Source organism: Aquarana catesbeiana, linkage group LG04, assembly GCF_042186555.1.
Source record: "Aquarana catesbeiana isolate 2022-GZ linkage group LG04, ASM4218655v1, whole genome shotgun sequence".
Lineage (NCBI taxonomy): Eukaryota > Metazoa > Chordata > Amphibia > Anura > Ranidae > Aquarana > Aquarana catesbeiana.
This window is the reverse complement of record NC_133327.1, coordinates 338627078-338644012: the sequence shown is the minus strand read 5'-3', so window position 1 is coordinate 338644012 and position 16935 is coordinate 338627078. Positions and strand designations below refer to the sequence as shown.

General features: G+C 43.7%; 1 pseudogene; it reads left to right on the top strand.

The window, feature by feature from the left end:
• The first annotated feature begins 12996 nt into the window (after positions 1 to 12996).
• LOC141141249 (uncharacterized) lies at positions 12997 to 13598 on the top strand (annotated as a pseudogene).
• Positions 13599 to 16935: the final 3337 nt, after the last annotated feature.

Genomic DNA, 16935 nt, shown 5'->3' with positions numbered 1-16935 from the left:
ATTGTGCACTCAGTATCTTGCAATATTGCAAGTTAATCACATATTCTTACTTAAAGTGGAGTTCCACCCAAAAGTGGAACTTCCACTCATCAGATTCCTCCCCCCCTCCGGTGACACAGTTGGCACCTTTCAGGGGGGAGGGGGGTACAGATACCTGTATATTACAGGTATCTGTACCCACTTCCGGCATAGATAGCCGCAGAATCTGCGGTTATTTACGCCACTTCCTGCTCCCTCCCCGCTGCCTGCTGGGAAACACACGGGTCCCAGAGGCAGCAGGGACCATCCGTATTGCGCTGCGCGACTCGCGCATGCGCAGTAGGGAACCGGGAAGTGAAGCCGCACGTTCGGCCTCGGGTGCCGACATCACGGGCGCCCTGGACAGGTAAGTGTCCATGTTTTAAAAGTCAGCAGCTGCAGTATTTGTAGCTGCTGACTTTTAAAAAAAAAATTTTTCGGCGGCGCTCCGCTTTAAGGATTTATTGGGAGTTATTTAGGAAGTGCAACACTGTTTTGTTATGTATAAGTTATATGTGAAGTGAACGCATTTTCTGTGTGTGCAGCAGCCAGGTGGGGGGGGGGGGGTAGTTTTTCATATTATTATTTTTTGTTTGTTTTTTGTTTTTGTTTTTTTGGGTTTTTTTGGTGGGATTTTTTGTTATATCACCTACCACACATACCACTATTTAGTGATTAAGGTTATTATTATTTGTGCTGATAGAAATTTGTTATATTGCTTGATAATCTTTAACACATGCCCTTAATCCTTTCTGTGTTTAGCTGTCTGATTAGTAATTTGAGTAATGATTACGCAATTCTATTTTAATATTCAATACAATCTACCCATACAAACATCATTACTCATTATCCCTATTCACCCATTATATACTAAAACAAACATGAATACAATTTAAATAAAAATGAAAATTAAAATTCATACGTAAAAAAACATATTGTAGTAGAAATAGGTGCATTACTAAATCCCTCAAAAAATAAACTCCACTCAGACTATCAGATGTAAAGGAAATATCCTTACAATAAAAACCACTATGCAAGAACATTTTCCCCAATAATAATTAAATAAGAAACCGTACAGATCCAATTCAATGTTAGGTTCTTTAGGCTAAAAGAAGGTGCCAGCCCTTTAAAATGTGAATACTAAAATAGATGTGTTACAGTACCTGCCAAAACAATATATAATCAATACAACATTAAACAAAAAAAGTCAAGTGGTCTCAATTGATAGTGACCCAAAACCAGTGTTCATATAAAATTAAATACAATTAAAGGTGATTTCTATCTTCATCCAACTCCACAAAAAGTTTTCCACCACATGCAAGTCTCTCCGCACTCACCAGAAAGCTTTGGCCAATAAAACAGCCAACCAGCGCTCAAACAGCTAGATCCAAGCCATGATGCTGCCTGAAGCGACCTTATTCCTAAGGTTTACCAATTTTTCTCATACCCCAGATAAGCATAAACCAGAGAGAACCAAAGGGAAGTATATAGTGTAGTAATTTTTATTCAATATCCAGAAATACAGCTTATAAGTGCTCTCTGATTAAAACAACAAATGACTTTATTGCATATAAAATTCCTACTCACATATAATGAATCGTATAAAAGCACTCAAAGCAACAAGGACCGAGCACTGTCTCATCCCCATCTCACAAGAATGGCAGCAGGTGATGTCATCCGAATGTAGCTCCTCCACACGTGCACGTTACATCCAAGATGAAGTCTGATTGGACGTAACGTATACAGGGGGAGGAGCTACATGTGCACTGAGCCCTCTGCTGATCAATCGATGCTGCAGACTAGGAGGGCAGAGTAGCACTGGAGTTGGACTCACAGGGACTCACAGGGACTCAGCAGTCTGCAGCTCTCTGCTTATGAAGCTCTGAAAATCCAGCAATCGGCAGTGTTTGATTGCTCGGTTCTCAGTGTAGAGGCGCCGGGGGACAGATGCAGCATGGGACTGATGCTGCACCCACCTAGGTAAGTATGAATTAGGTAAAAACAAATCCTTTACTTCTCTTTACGGAATGGCTTGAAGTTGAATACTTCATTAAGGCCCAGAAAGGTAATAGCAGTCAGGTCATGGATCCACCTCAGCTCCAGTTGTAGGAGGGACTTATTCAAGTCACCTCCCCTGGGGCTGGGGTGGATCCGATCGAGTGTCAGAAAGTGAACTTCTGGAAAAGAGCTACCATGTGCAAGGGCTATGTGGCGGCCCACTGGAAGCTTAGGGTCACTTTTACACTTCATCCCCCTGAGGAAGATACAAATTTCCCTTGTATCGTCACGCTTAGGGGAGGGGACAGGACGGTGCAGGAAGCAGCTGGTCTGCTTCACAGAGAACATACATATGACCTCAAACTAAACCCAGCGTTTTAAGGCACATTACAGATTGGTGTACTTAATGCACCTAACCCATGTGGATCCTGTACTGGGGCTTTTTGTTTGTACAATAAAATTGTGTTAAAGCGGTATCACACTATGGAGTCTTTTTCTACTGTTTGTTTATGAGGACATAGCACCAGTGAGCAGTTTGGATCCATACAGCTAACTTTGAATCCCTGTGGTGATTCATATGCCTGTTTGACCGAACTTAATTGAGAGGTCACACGCTCTAAGGTGTGCGGCCATTGCCTGAGGGTGGGGAGCACCTGAGTGTGCACACCGCAACACGTTTTCACATTTTTATGAAGTTACCATTATACCTTTAATAAGGACTATATACTGTTTCTGTTGGACTGATCTGCGTTTGAGTAGAATGTCACTGTTATATGCACTATAACACGTTATGATTCACGTTTGTGGCACCATATATATAACTTTTATAAGTTTGCTTATTATTTTTATTTTTTTGTCCATGGAATGTGACACTTAAAGGGGTTGTATAGGTTCGATTTTTTTTTAAATAACAAACATGTTATACTTACCTCCACTGTGCAGTTCGTTTTGCACAGAGTGGCCCCGATCCTCCTGTTCTGGGGTCCCACAGTGGCTGTCTCGGCTCCTCCCCGCTAAAGATAATCCCCTCTGGGAAGCTCTTTCCCAAGGGGGTTAGCTTGCTGGCGCGCTCCCGTGTCATACACTTGGTGTCCATAGACGCTAAGTGTATGTCTCGGTCCCACCCCCCCAGCGGCCGCGTCATTGGATGTGATTGACAACAGCGAGCCAATGGATGCACTGCTATCAATTTATCCAATCAACGGCCAGACTCAGTGGAGAAGAGGACGCCGGTGGACGCGCACAGCAGGTGAACGGGCTCGGGTAAGGAAAACATGGGGGCTGATGGGCCCATGACAGCGAGGTGTTTTTTTCACCTTTATGCATAGGATGCATAAAGGTGAAAAAACACGAACCTTTACAACCCCTTTAACACAGAATTTATCATCACAGCAATCAAAGGACTTTATAAACAGTTTTGGAATACATTATCATTTTTGTCAGTTTATCACGTTTTTTATTATTTTTCTCATCATTGTAAAGTTGGCACTTTAAAATTATTGTTGGAACTAATATCAGGAGATAGCGCAGCATAGTTGTTTTTTAGTTATATTGTTTACACGTGGTTTTTTGTTACTTTCAAAACAGGTAGCTCACAAGATCCTCATAGTTCAGTTTTACACATGCTTGTAATATGTCAGTAAATCCTCCTCCAGGATTCTAGCTTAGTCTTACCAACATAAACGCTCACAAATAAGTAAATATGCAACCCCCAAGATTTTGCAATTGGCAAAGTGTTTTGGATTAAGCACGTTCCCATTGTTTTTTTTGGGGGGGAGGGTTTATATATCACTCATTAGTGAAGGGAATTGTACACCTTGACGACCACCCTGGTTTATGCAGGCAGACCACCGGGACCCTCAGATCCGTGAGAGACCACATGAGACACGGGAAACATGCTGGAGTGTGTTCATAAGATCTCTGTCATTATTGAATACAACAGTAGTATATATACACCAGTAAAAATACATGTCTAAGGGTTATTCATACTTTACAATCAGTACTTTCTCATCAAGATTTAGGCGGCTTGACTAGATAACAAGAAATAGCTAATGACTTGCTGACACAGATTCGGCTTAAGCACAATATCTCATCGGGGTGGTTCTATGCAAACTGCTAATCAAACTGACCATGGCAAAACTTACAGACACAAACAGTTCATTTATACTTTATGTAAAATGGAAGGGAATCTAAGATGGAGTCAGTTGTTTATACATTCTATTACAATCCCCTCTTAAGTCATGAACATGACTTACTTTCTCTCCACGGTAACATAATTAGCTTTCTTATAGTACATGCTAAGGTAGGCTTTATTAGTAGCAGTGGGGTCAGGGGTTCCATTTAGGAAAAGGGTGATATTTAAAGGTACAGCCATAAGGAGAATATGGGCTGTACTAGGATGCAGTTTACTTCATATCCAACATTTCTCATACCCTGATTTCTGGGCATAATTATATTTGAATTTCAGTAGCAACATTTTGTCTGCAAAACTATTGGTTTTAACTCCTTCATTATCTGATTGTGTATCTCTCTTGTGTCTGGTATGTGTATTATCAATGGTGTTATTGGGTGACCCACATATGCCTTTAAGGGCTCCCAAGTCTTCAGGATGATAAATACAGTTAGTTATGATCCATATAGGTAGGAACACTGTCAGAGAGATTAGGAACAGGAGGCAAAATGTCTTCCCAGAAGTCTGGGGTGAAATAAGCGAGGTCATCTTTTTCATAGTCTTGACTACCTGCTTCACTCCTTGTTCGAGGATTTGTATCACCTGCTTCATCTCTCCGTGCTTTATCTTGCTTCTTAGGTGTTTGGTTCACCTTCTTCACATGACTGGCATGAATCCAGGACTGTTGTCCCTCAGTAAGGATTGCGGTACATGTGACTGCGATCACAGTGGTCGGGGGTCCGAATGGGCACTCTTGCTTCTTAGTACGTTTCAGCTGTTGGACCACCACTACGTCTCCTACCTGGAAAGGGTGTGTAGGTTTCTGTGAAGAGAAAGGAGAGGTGAGAGCAACATTTCTTTCAACTCTATCCAGAGTTTCAATGAGCTTCCTAATATACTCTCCCTGTAATACCTCTAGGTCCCCTCTTTCTAACATACGTGGTTGTCTGGCCCATGGGTTGGGAAATGGCTTACCCATAAGGTCCTCAAATGGAGAGTATCCTGTTTTCTTAGAGGGAGTCATTCTTATTTCTGCCAAGACTGCTGGTAGGACTTTCTGCCACTTATTATATGTGCCTCCTGTTGCTTTTCTTATTTTATCTTTAATGGTTCTGTTCATTCTCTCAACAAAACCTGAACTTTGCGGGTGTTAAGGTATATTGTAAGGTTTAGTGCTTTCACTAAATCTTGACACACTTTTGAAATAAAGTCAGGACCATTGTCAGAATTTATTTGGAGCGAGCATCCCCATCTAGGGATAATTTCCTGCATGAAGATTTTTACAACTGTTTGTGCATCTTCTTTTGTGGTTACAAATGCTTCTATCCATCTTGAGAACATGTCTACTATCACAAGTAAATATTCCTGTCTTTTACCTAACTTAGGCATATGGGTGAAGTCAATCTGTAAATGTGTAAAAGGTGTGGATGGATATGTAAGGTGTTCATGTTTTGCCTTGTGTAGATTTCTTGGGTTGTTTCGGATGCATGTGATGCATCTGGCAACATATGATTTGACCAAAGAGGGAAGACCGGGGATAAAGAAATCATTGTTCAATAATTCACATGTGACCTGCCAGCCTCTGTGCCCTACCCCATGATACTGAGAAATAAAGGTGCACTAGCTACAGGTATACATGGTCTCCCCTCTTGACAGACAAGTCCAGTATTTGGGCTTTCTGCACTCCTGCAATATTCCATTGTTTAATGTCTGTCTGTAGCATATGGCTGAAGATCTGACAAGGTTTGGTCAGGGGCATTTCAGGTGCAAGTGATGACAGTTGTATAGTAGCTTATTGTTTAGAAGCTGCTTCCTTTGCTGCTTTATCAGCTAAGGCATTTGCTTTTGAAACATCATCTTGGTTTGTGGTATGTGCCTTGCAATGGAGGATAGCTATAGAGCGAGGCAATTTAATCACTTCCAAAAGGCTGGACACTAATGTTGAATGTGAAATTGATTTGCCATCTGCTGCTATGTACCCTCTTATTAACCAGATAACAAAATCGTGGCATACACCGAATGTGTATTTAGAATCAATATAAATGTTCATATCTTGTCCTTCAAAGAGCTGGCATGCTCTTGTAAGGGCAATCAGTTCTGCAGCCTGTGCTAATTGAAATGGGACTGGGTTTGCTTCGAGCACTACATCAGGCAACTGGACTGCAGCATATCCTGCATGATATGTGTTGTCATTTGGTCTAGAACAAGAACCATCAACAAAAACATTTTGTGCCCCAGGGATTGCAGTGGAAGACATATCTGCACATGGAGATGTGTCCTGGTGGATTATTTCAATGCACTCATGTTGAGGAACTACCTCATCCTCTTCTCCTTTTAGACCTAGTAACGCATTTAGGATTGGGGCTGGGCCTGAAGTAGATGAAACATATTTTATTTTGAGATTTAGATTTGAGAGGAGAATAACCTCGTATCCACTCAATCTTTGGGCTGACATATGTTGGGTATGAATATTTTTCAACAAAATGGATACATTATGAGCAGTATGTAAGGTGGTTGGATGTCCTAGAGTAAAAGAAGTAGCCATTTCTACTACCATAACACAGGATGCCAAAGTTCTGAGACACACCGGCATGCCCTGTACCGGCATTGGCACTACTCTTGAAAAAAATGCAATAGGGCGGAGTTTTCCTCCGTGTTCCTGCACCAGGACTCCCGCCATTGTTTTACAATTGTCCCTGGCAACCAAGTTAAATATCTTGCCATAATTGGGCAATCCGAGGCCAAGGGCCATTACCATTGCTGTCTAAAGGTATACAAATGAATTACACATTTTTCATCTGTCCATTTTACACAATCTGGCATGTCTGAGTCTGTGGCTTGCCTCAGGAGGTTATCATAAAAAGAGCAGTCAGGTATCCATTGGCAGCAGTAACCAATCATACCAAGAAAAGATAGCATATCTTTCTTTGTCAGTGGGCAGGGCAGACCCACGAGAGCCACAGCTCTCTTGTCACTGATTCTTCTTTCTCCTTTTGTGAGGGAAAAACCAAGGTATTCAACAGTCTCTTGACACCATTGCAATTTCTTTTTAGAGACTTTGTGACCATTTTCTGCTAACCAGTACAATAAATCTTTACCATCCTCTCTGCTAGCAACCTAGGTCAGACTGCATAACAACAAATCATCAACATACCGTAATAGGACTGAACCATGGCGGGGAGTCCAGGACAGTAGGGTTGCCTGGAGTACAACTGAATAGACTACAGGGAAGTCTACATACCCTTGGGGCATTCTGCACCAGGTCATCTGGCAATATCTAAAACAAAATGCAAGAATAGGCTGTGTCTCTTTGTCCATCGGGCCGCTAAAAAAATGCATTTGCTAAATCAATTACTGTGAAATACTCTGCATAAGATGGTATGGAAGTCAGGAGTGATGGCACATCAGGTACCACATGTGCACTACAAGATTATTTATGGCCCTAAGGTCTTGAACAAACCTATAACTGCTATCCGGCTTTTTGACTGGATTTATAGGAGTGTTGTAAGGTAAAATCGTTTCCTTTAAAATTCCCTGTTTAAGGAAATGTTCCACCATGAGAGCAATTCCGTCCTCTTTTTCTTTTGACAAAGGGTAATGTTTTTGGTATATGGGTTCTGCCCAAGGTTTGAGAGTGGCTTTGTATGGGGCACAGGAGATGACCCACATCCAAAGACCCATCTGACCAGGCATTTTGTAAATCTTTTGGGAATCCTTCTGTTGGTACTTCATTGCTTAGGGACAAAATGGGCACGATGGGGACCTTTTTTGAATAGACAGTAAGAACGCCACTTGGGGGCATTATTATCTTCATACCCAATTTTCCCAGCAAGTCCCTACCCAAGAGATTCACTGGACAATTTGGTATAATCCTAAAACTATGATGGATTTCATATCCCAGTGAGGGTCTCCTGAAAACCATGGAAAAACCTTCTTGTCATCAAGACATAAGCCTTTTACAATATCCATATGAATTTCATCATTATCTCCATCTCGGGGGAAAGGATCACAATTAGTACCTTTATAACCCTTACTTTAGACATCTCATTTTTGTGACTGCATGGTACTTGCCAGATGGCCCTTGTGGGTATGTGGTGGACCACGGGATACCCTTCCCCCTAAACTGCCCAGGAGTAGGGATGAGCTTGATGTTCACCCGTTCGCGGAAGAGCGAACATTATGGGGCGTTTGTGGAAAATTTGAGCACCGCAGAACACCCCATAATGCACTGCGAGATCGCAGTGCATTGCTGTATGATGATTGACCAAAGCATGCACCTAATCTGCATGCTTTGGCCAATCCCAGCGCCCTTTGCAAGGAGAGCCATAATTGGCCAAAGGGACTAAGTCCACACCCCACACTATATAAGGCTGGCTACAGGGCGGCCCTGTGTAGTGTTGTCAGTGTGGATGGAGAGATAGCTTGATTTAGATTAAGCAGGCTGGTTATTCAGTTAATGGCAATGTATTTGAGATATATATATATATATATATATATATATATATATATATATATATATATATATACATTCTGCATTTAGCATAGCCTAAAAATTCAGTGTTTACTCTATATTCCGTCAGTGCAGGCAGTGTAATATATATATATATATATATATATATATATATATATATATATATATATATACGCTGCATTCAGTGTAGCCTATATCTACAGTGCATTCCGTGGTGTACTGTTTCTAATACACTTCAGGCAATGTACACAGTAAAAAATACAGTGCAGCCGTAGTACGGTTGCTAATATAATGCAGGCGGTGTACACAGTATCTAATACAGTGTGTACAGTTTCTACTACACTTCTGGTGGTGTACAAAGTACACAATACAGTGCAGCCGTAGTACAATTTCTACTACCTTTCTGGTGGTGTACACAGTATCTAATACAGTGTGTACTGTTTCTACTACACTTCTGGTGGTGTACACAGTATAAAATACAGTGCAGCCATAGTACAGTTGCTAATACAGTGCAGGCGGCGTACACAGTATCTAATACAGTGTGTAGAGTTTCTACTACACTTCTGGTGGTTTACACAGTATCTAATACAGTGTAGTGTGGTGTTGCAAAACAAAAATATACATCATGTCCGGAAGGCCACCAAGGAGAGGCAGATGCTGACAGGCCACTAAAAGAGGGCAAGCAGCCTCTGTGTCTACAGTCAACTGTGCTGGTCGTGGTGCATCCTCTGCAGGTGGCCGTGGGGCACGCTTGTCCTTTTTTTCTGCTGCTGGCCGTGTTATTGAGCCAGAACATGCAGAAGAGTTTGTGGAGTGGATAACAAAGCCGTCCTCATCCTCCTCATCATCTATCACCCAGGCTCAGAGTAGTTTGCCTTCCAATGCAGCTGCGAAAGCGGTCTATTCCACCGGCTCTTTGTCCACAGTCACTCCTTCCATAGTCCCACCATCATGCATCATCCCACCCACCATCATGCACGGAGGAGTCCACAGAACTATTCGACTACAGTATTGGGTACATGCTGCTGGAGGATGCGCAGTGATTTGAAGGCTCCGATGTTGATTCCCAGGTTGAGGAAGGGAGTAACGTGAGCCTAGAGAGGGGGTATCCAAGAAGGACAAGAAACTGGCAGTCATGTTCCCCCAGCTGCAGCATACTGCCAGGTTTGCTCCATTGATGAAGAGGGAGGGGATGATGAGGTCACTGACTCTACTTGGGTGCCTGAGAGAAAAGAGGAGGAGGAGGAGGCACAAATCCAATGAGGCAGGATGTCCTCTAGGGGGCAGCTTAAGGGCAGCCACCCTATTGCATCACACCGCAGAGCTCCGCAGGTGCAGGGTACTGCTGATTCCCCGCTAACTTTTAAAAGTTCCTTGGTTTGGGCCTTTTTCGAGACGTGTGCAGCAGATCGCACCGTTGCTGTTTGCAACCTATGTTTGTATGATCAAGCATGGCCAGAACAGCAGCCGCTTGGGCACCACATGCTTGACCAGACATATGACAACTTGCCATGCAGTCCATTGGCAACAGCACTTGAAAGACCCACATCAAAGAAAAAGGCAGACTTCTCCTTGCTCCTCCTCTGGTATCTCCAACCCCACTATACCTCCAGTCCTCTCAAAACCTGCACTGAGAGGAATGAAGGTATAGCAATAGGTGTCCCAAGTACTTGCAGACAATCTGATAGCAGTACACCACCATCTGATTTTAGCAGGCAAATTTCCCTACCCCAGTTGCTGAACCGTAAAAAGAAATTCGGTCCCAGCCATCCACATGCTTAGCGTCTGAATGCTAGCTTGGCCAAATTGCTAGCACTGCAACTTCTGCCTTTTCAGCTGGTAGACTCTGCCCCTTTTTGTGAATTTGTGGAATGTGCTGTACATCAATAGCAGGATCCAAAATGCTATTTATTTTCATGGAAAGTCATTCCGGCTCTCTACCGGCATGTGGAAGGCAATGTTTTGGCCTCGCTGGACAAGACGGTCAGCAGTAAGGTGCATATTACCGCTGACTAATGGTCCAGCAGGCATGGACAGGGACATTACCTTTCCTTCACGGCGCACTGGGTAACTCTGCTGGCAGCTGGGAAGGATGCAGGACAGGGTTCAGTGTTGTTCTGCCACCACGCCTCCAAAATGCTAGTGGTGATTCTCTCACAGCTCTCTCCTCAACCCCCTCCTATTCTTTTTCCTCTATGGCCTCTTCTGCAGATTTTTCTATTGAACCAGCAGTGCTCCGTAAGCACTCATGGGGCTACGCAAGCAGTCAGGCAAAAAGATGCCATGCAGTGCTTGAGTTGACCTGTTTAGGAGACAGGAGCCACATGGGGGCACAGATTCTGTTAGCTCTGCAGGGGCAGGCTCAGAGGTGGTTGAGGTCACGCCAGCTTCAGCCAGGAATGGTTGTATGCGACAATGGTACCAGCCTTCTCTCCGCCCTCCGACAGGGACACTTGACCCATGTTCCATGTTTGGCACATGTCTTGAATTTGGTGGTGCAGCAGTTCTTGAGCAGGTACCCAGGCTTACAGGATCTCCTAAGGCAGGCCAGAAAAGTCTGTGGTCATTTCCACCAGTCATACAATGCCAGTGCTCGGCTGGCTGACATTCAAAGGGAATGCAACCTGCCCACCAACCGCCTCATTTGTGACATGCCCACCAGGTGGAACTCAATGTTGGCAATGCTGCAGTGGCTGCACATGCAGCAGAGGGCCATCAATGAGTACCTGTGCGAGTATGGCACCAGGACAGGGTCAGGGGAGCTTGGATTCTTTTTGCCATGCCATTGGCTACTGATCAAGGATGCATGCACTGTCCTGTCACCATTTGAGGAAGCCACAAGGATGGTGAGCAGCCACAATGCATGCATCAGTGACACTGTCCCTCTTGTGGTCCAACAGGAAGACTAGAGGGACAGTGTCACTGATGCATGCATCAGTGACACTGTCCCTCTAGTCTTCCTGTTGGACCACAAGCTTCATGGAATAATGGACAGGGCACTTGAGGCAGAAGAACGGGAGGAAAAGGAGAACTTCCTTACCTCTCAAGGCCCCCTTTATCCAGATAGCATTCCTGCGGGCCAGCCAAACACACAGGAAGTAGAGGAGGAGGAGGAGGATTGTGTCAGCATGGACGTGGAGGATAACACTCAGCAGCAGTCTTCAAAGGATGGTTTTCAGTCCCAAGAAACCCAAGGAGTTGTACGTGGCTGGGAGGAGGTTGTTACGGATCATGCGATCCTTAGTGACCCAGAGGACTCAGAATCGAATGCCTCTGCAAACTTACGCTGCATGGCCTCCGTGATTCTGCAAAGCCTGTGAAAGGACCCTAGTATTCGTGGTATCAAGGAGAGGGATCAATACTGGCTGGCAACCCTTCTTGATCCACATTACAAGGGTAAGGTTGCAGAACTCATCCTGCCTTCGCAGAGGGAGCAGAGGATGAAACATCTTCAGGAGGCCTTGAAGAAAGGTTTATGCAATGCATTTCCAGACCCTGGGAGGTTCCAATTTCCTGGTGATGGACAATGTGTTGCTCAGGCTTCGTTCAGTCAGAGTAAGAGCGGTGGAGAAGGTGGCCGGCTGACCGATGCCTTTAAACAATTTTTCAGTCCCCATGCCAAAGTCTGATCGGTTCAAGCAACCATCACCAGTGTCTGCATTACATGGTGCAGGAATATCTAGGGGTAAGAACAGACTTGGAGACCTTTCCAACAAAGCATCCACTGGGTTACTGGGTCTTGAGGATGGACCACTGGCCAGAACTTGCTCAATATGCAATTGAGCTACTGGCCTGTCCTGCATCCAGCGTTCTTTCTGAATGCACATTTAGTGCTGATGGAGGGTTTGTAATGGATCGTAGAGTGTGCCAGTCCACAGACTCTGTTGATAGACTCACATTCATAAATATGAATCAGTCTTGGATCAGCAGCTATCAAGCACCTGATGCTGATGTAACTGATTGAATTTTCTATGGATGTGGGATCCCTTGAAGACTGCCTATGCTGACTATCCTATTCCTCTTCAATCTTGATGATGCTAGCTTCCAACAATATTTTTGGTTTAGGGCACCACCACCCAAGGCCCAATTTTTCTGCCCCCATTTAACAGGGGCATGTAATTATAATTTTTGATATATTATTTCAACGCAGGGTCCATTCCTGCACCCAACAAGAGTATCTGTGAGGGGTTACAGTGTTGTGGCACCACAACCCAAGGCCCAATTTTTCAACATAAACAACATAAAGAATTACCACGGCATCCAGATCGAGAGAGAGGAAGATGGCAGCTTTCTTCTGAACCAAAGGCACAAAATACAAGAAATAATTGAAACATTTGGAATGGAAGACGCCAAACCAGTAAAGTCTCCCATGGAAACCAATTACCTAAAGGAGATGAATTGTCAAGATAACCCATTACCTACTAATACTCAATACAGGAAAGCAATAGGGAAATTGCTGTACCTTACTACTGCTACAAGGCTGGACATTGCAGCAACTGTTGGAATCCTATGCAGAAAGGTTTTGATACCAAGTAAAAGGGACTAGAATGCTGTAAAGCGAATCATTTGCTATCTTAAAGGGACTTCGCACTGCAAGTTAAAGTTACCGGCAAGTGATGAAAGCACCTTAACAGGATATGTGGATGCTGACTGGGCAGGAGACACCAGTGACAGAAAATCTACCAGTGGCTACTTATTTTTTCTGTCAGGAGTTTCCATCAGTTGCACTAGTAAAAAGCAACTCTGTTACACTGTCATCTACTGAAGCAGAATACGTTGCTGCCGCGCAGGCAAGCCAAGAAGTTATATGGCTGAGACAGCTATTAACAGACTTAGGGCAACCACAGCTGGGACCAACAGAAATCTATGAGGACAATCAAGGATGCCTTGTACTTGCACACATGGAAGGAATTAATTCAAGAACCAAGCACATTGATGTGAAGTTCTACTTTCTTAAGGATCTTCAAGAGCAAGGTCTTCTTGAGTTACTTTATTGCCCAACCGAGGATATGACCGCAGATATCCTCACAAAACCCCTGACCGCTGAAAGACATTCAAGTCTTACAAAGAAGATGAGTTTAACAGACTAAGCCTTAGCTGTTGAGAAGGGGTGTTGGAGATACAATAACTTTCAGCTTAGCCTGTTGACTGCAGTTCACAATCAGGACACTAGATGTCGCTAATGCTCAGTGATATGCTATACTATACATTTTTTTATGATGTGTTGTATTTCCTGTACATAATGCTGTACTCGTTGGTTTCTTTTTCCTGTCTGTGTTCTTCTTACTATGTGAGGTGACATTTTTGCTAGTGTGGTTATGTTCCAATAAAGAAGCCAGTTCCTGTTACTCCACGAAGTCTAATTTGAATTAACTCCACTGCACCCAGCAATCGTACTCTGCAACATTTGAAACTTTTTTTTTTTTGCATTGATACATGTCCCCTGGGGCAGGACACGGGTCCCCAAACACTTTTTATGGCAATAACTTGCATATAAGCCTTTAAAATTAGGACTTTGTAACTAAATTGTAAATTAGGAATTTGTAACGTTCGTGTCCCATAGACTTTAACGTTGTTCAAACAAATTTTTTGCGTGTTTGCATGTTCTGCTGCTAACTGAACCAGGGGTGTTTGGCTCATCCCTACCCAGGAGACAGCAGACATCAGCCATAAGTGATTTGCTAAAGGTTTTATGACTTTACATTTGTACAACGTGAGTTCATTTGAGGACTAGTCTGTCATATTACTGTCAATATTCTGTATTAGATATTAATACATCAGAAGGAAGGAGAGAGGAAGAGGAGGACTTCCTTACCTCTCAAGGCCCCCTTTATCCAGATAGCATTCCTGTGGGCCTGCCAAACACACAGGAAGAAGAGGAGGAGGATTGTTGAATCTATCTAATACATTCTGTATGTAATACAGAATGTATTAGATATTAATACATAAGGATTAGGGATGAGCTTTGAGTTTGAGTCGAACTCATGTTCGACTCGAACATCGGCTGTTCGCCAGTTCGCCGAACAGCGAACAATTTGGGGTGTTCGCGGCAAATTCGAAAGCCGCAGAACACCCTTTAAAAGTCTATGGGAGAAATCAAAAGTGCTAATTTTACAGGCTTATATGCATGGTATTGTCATAAAAAGTGTTTGGGGACCTGAGTCCTGCCCCAGGGGACATGGATCAATGCCAAAAACATTTTTTAAAACGGCCGTTTTTTCGGGAGCAGTGATTTTAATAATGCTTAGAGTGAAACAATAAAAGTGTAATATTCCTTTAAATTTCGTACCTGGGGGGGTGTCTATAGTATGCCTGTAAAGGGGCGCATGTTTCCCGTGTTTAGAACAGTCTGACAGCAAAATGACATTTCAAAGGAATAAAAGTCATTTAAAACTACTCGTGGCTATTAATGAATTGCCAGTCCGACAATACACATAAAAGTTCATTGATAAAAACGGCATGGGAATTCCCCACAGGGGAACCCTGAACCATAATTAAAAAAAAAATGACATGGGGTCCCCCTAAATTCCATACCAGGCCCTTCAGGTCTGGTATGGATATTAGGGGAACCCCGGCCAAAATTTTAAAAATATGGCGTGGGGTCCCCCTCAAAATCTATACCAGACCCTTCAGGTCTGGTGTGGATTTTAATGGGAACCCCGTGCCAAAATTTTTTTTAAAAATGGCGTGGGGTCCCCCAAAAATCCATACCAGACCCTTATCCGAGCACGCAACCTGGCAGGCCGCAGGAAAAGAGGGGGGGACGAGAGAGCGCCCCCCCTCCTGAACCGTACCAGGCCACATGCCCTCAACATTGGGAGGGTGCTTTGGGGTAGCCCCCCAAAACACCTTGTCCCCATGTTGAAGGGGACAAGGGCCTCATCCCCACAACCCTTGGCCTGTGGTTGTGGGGGTCTGCGGGCGGGCGGCTTATCGGAATCTGGGGACACCCAGATCCTGGCCCTCCCCCCTGTGTGAAATGGTAAGGAGGTACAAAAGTACCCCTACCATTTCACAAAAAAAAGTGTTATATTTTCTCTAATAAGTGTAGTTCCTATATTATTAGTGCCACCTAGTGGACATAATGCATTTTTGCCCAGAAATACCCCACTTAGGAAACAGAAATGTAATGTGGCCACTAGATGGCACTGACAATATAGGAGCCACGCATAATAGAGAACATTCAGCAATTTTCATCCTGATTGGGCAGATGTTTGTCACAGCTACACAATGCATGTTTTATACATTATTATTATACAGTATTTATATAGTGCCAACAGTTTACGCAGTGCTTTACAATATAAAAGGAGACAATACAGTTACAATGCAATAAAATACAAGAGGATTAAGAGGGCCCTGCTCAGAAGAGCTTACAATCTAATAGGGTGGGGCAGGTGGTACAAAAGGTTGTCACTGTGGGGAATGAGCTGATGGAAGTGGTAGGAGATTAGTTGGAGACATGATAGGCTTCCCTGAAGAGATGAGTTTTCAGGGATCGCCTGAAGGTAGCAAGAGTAGGGGATAGCTGGACCAGTGGAGGTAGCAAGTTCCAGAGGATGGGAGAGGCTCTGGAGAAATCCTGGAGACGAGCATGGGAGGAGGAGACAAGAGAGTTTGAGAGTAGAAGGTCTTGAGAAGAGTGGAGGGGACGATTTTGGTGATATTTGGAGACAAGATTGGTGATGTAGCTCGAGGCAGAGTTGTGAATGGCTTTGTATGTTGTGGTTAGTATTTTGAATTTAATTCGCTGGGTGATTGGGAGCCAGTGTAGGGATTGGAGGATAGGGTTGGCAGACACTGAGCGGTTGGTAAGGTGGATAAGTCTGGCGGCAGCATTCATGATAGACTGAAGAGGGGATAGCCTATGGAGAGGCAGGCCAATGAGAAGGGAGTTGCAATACTTGACAATAGTTGTCAAGGCGAGAGATAACAAGGTTGTGAATGAGGAGCTTGGTGGTTTAATTAGTTAAAAAGGGGCGTATTTTAGAGATGTTACGGAGGTGAATTCTACAAATTTTTGACAACGATTGGACTTGGGGCTGAAATGACAAGCCAGAGTCTAGGATTACACCTAGTACCCTGGCGTGAGGGGAGGGCATGATGATTGCATTGTTGATTTTGATGGAAAAGTCATGAAAGCATTTGCAGGGGGGAATATTAATAGCTCAGTTTTAGAGAGATTTAGTTTAAGGAAGTGGTGCGACATCCATGCTGATATGTCAGTTAGTAGGTTAGTAATGCGAGAGGAGACTGAAGGAGTGAGGTGAGGAGCAGACAG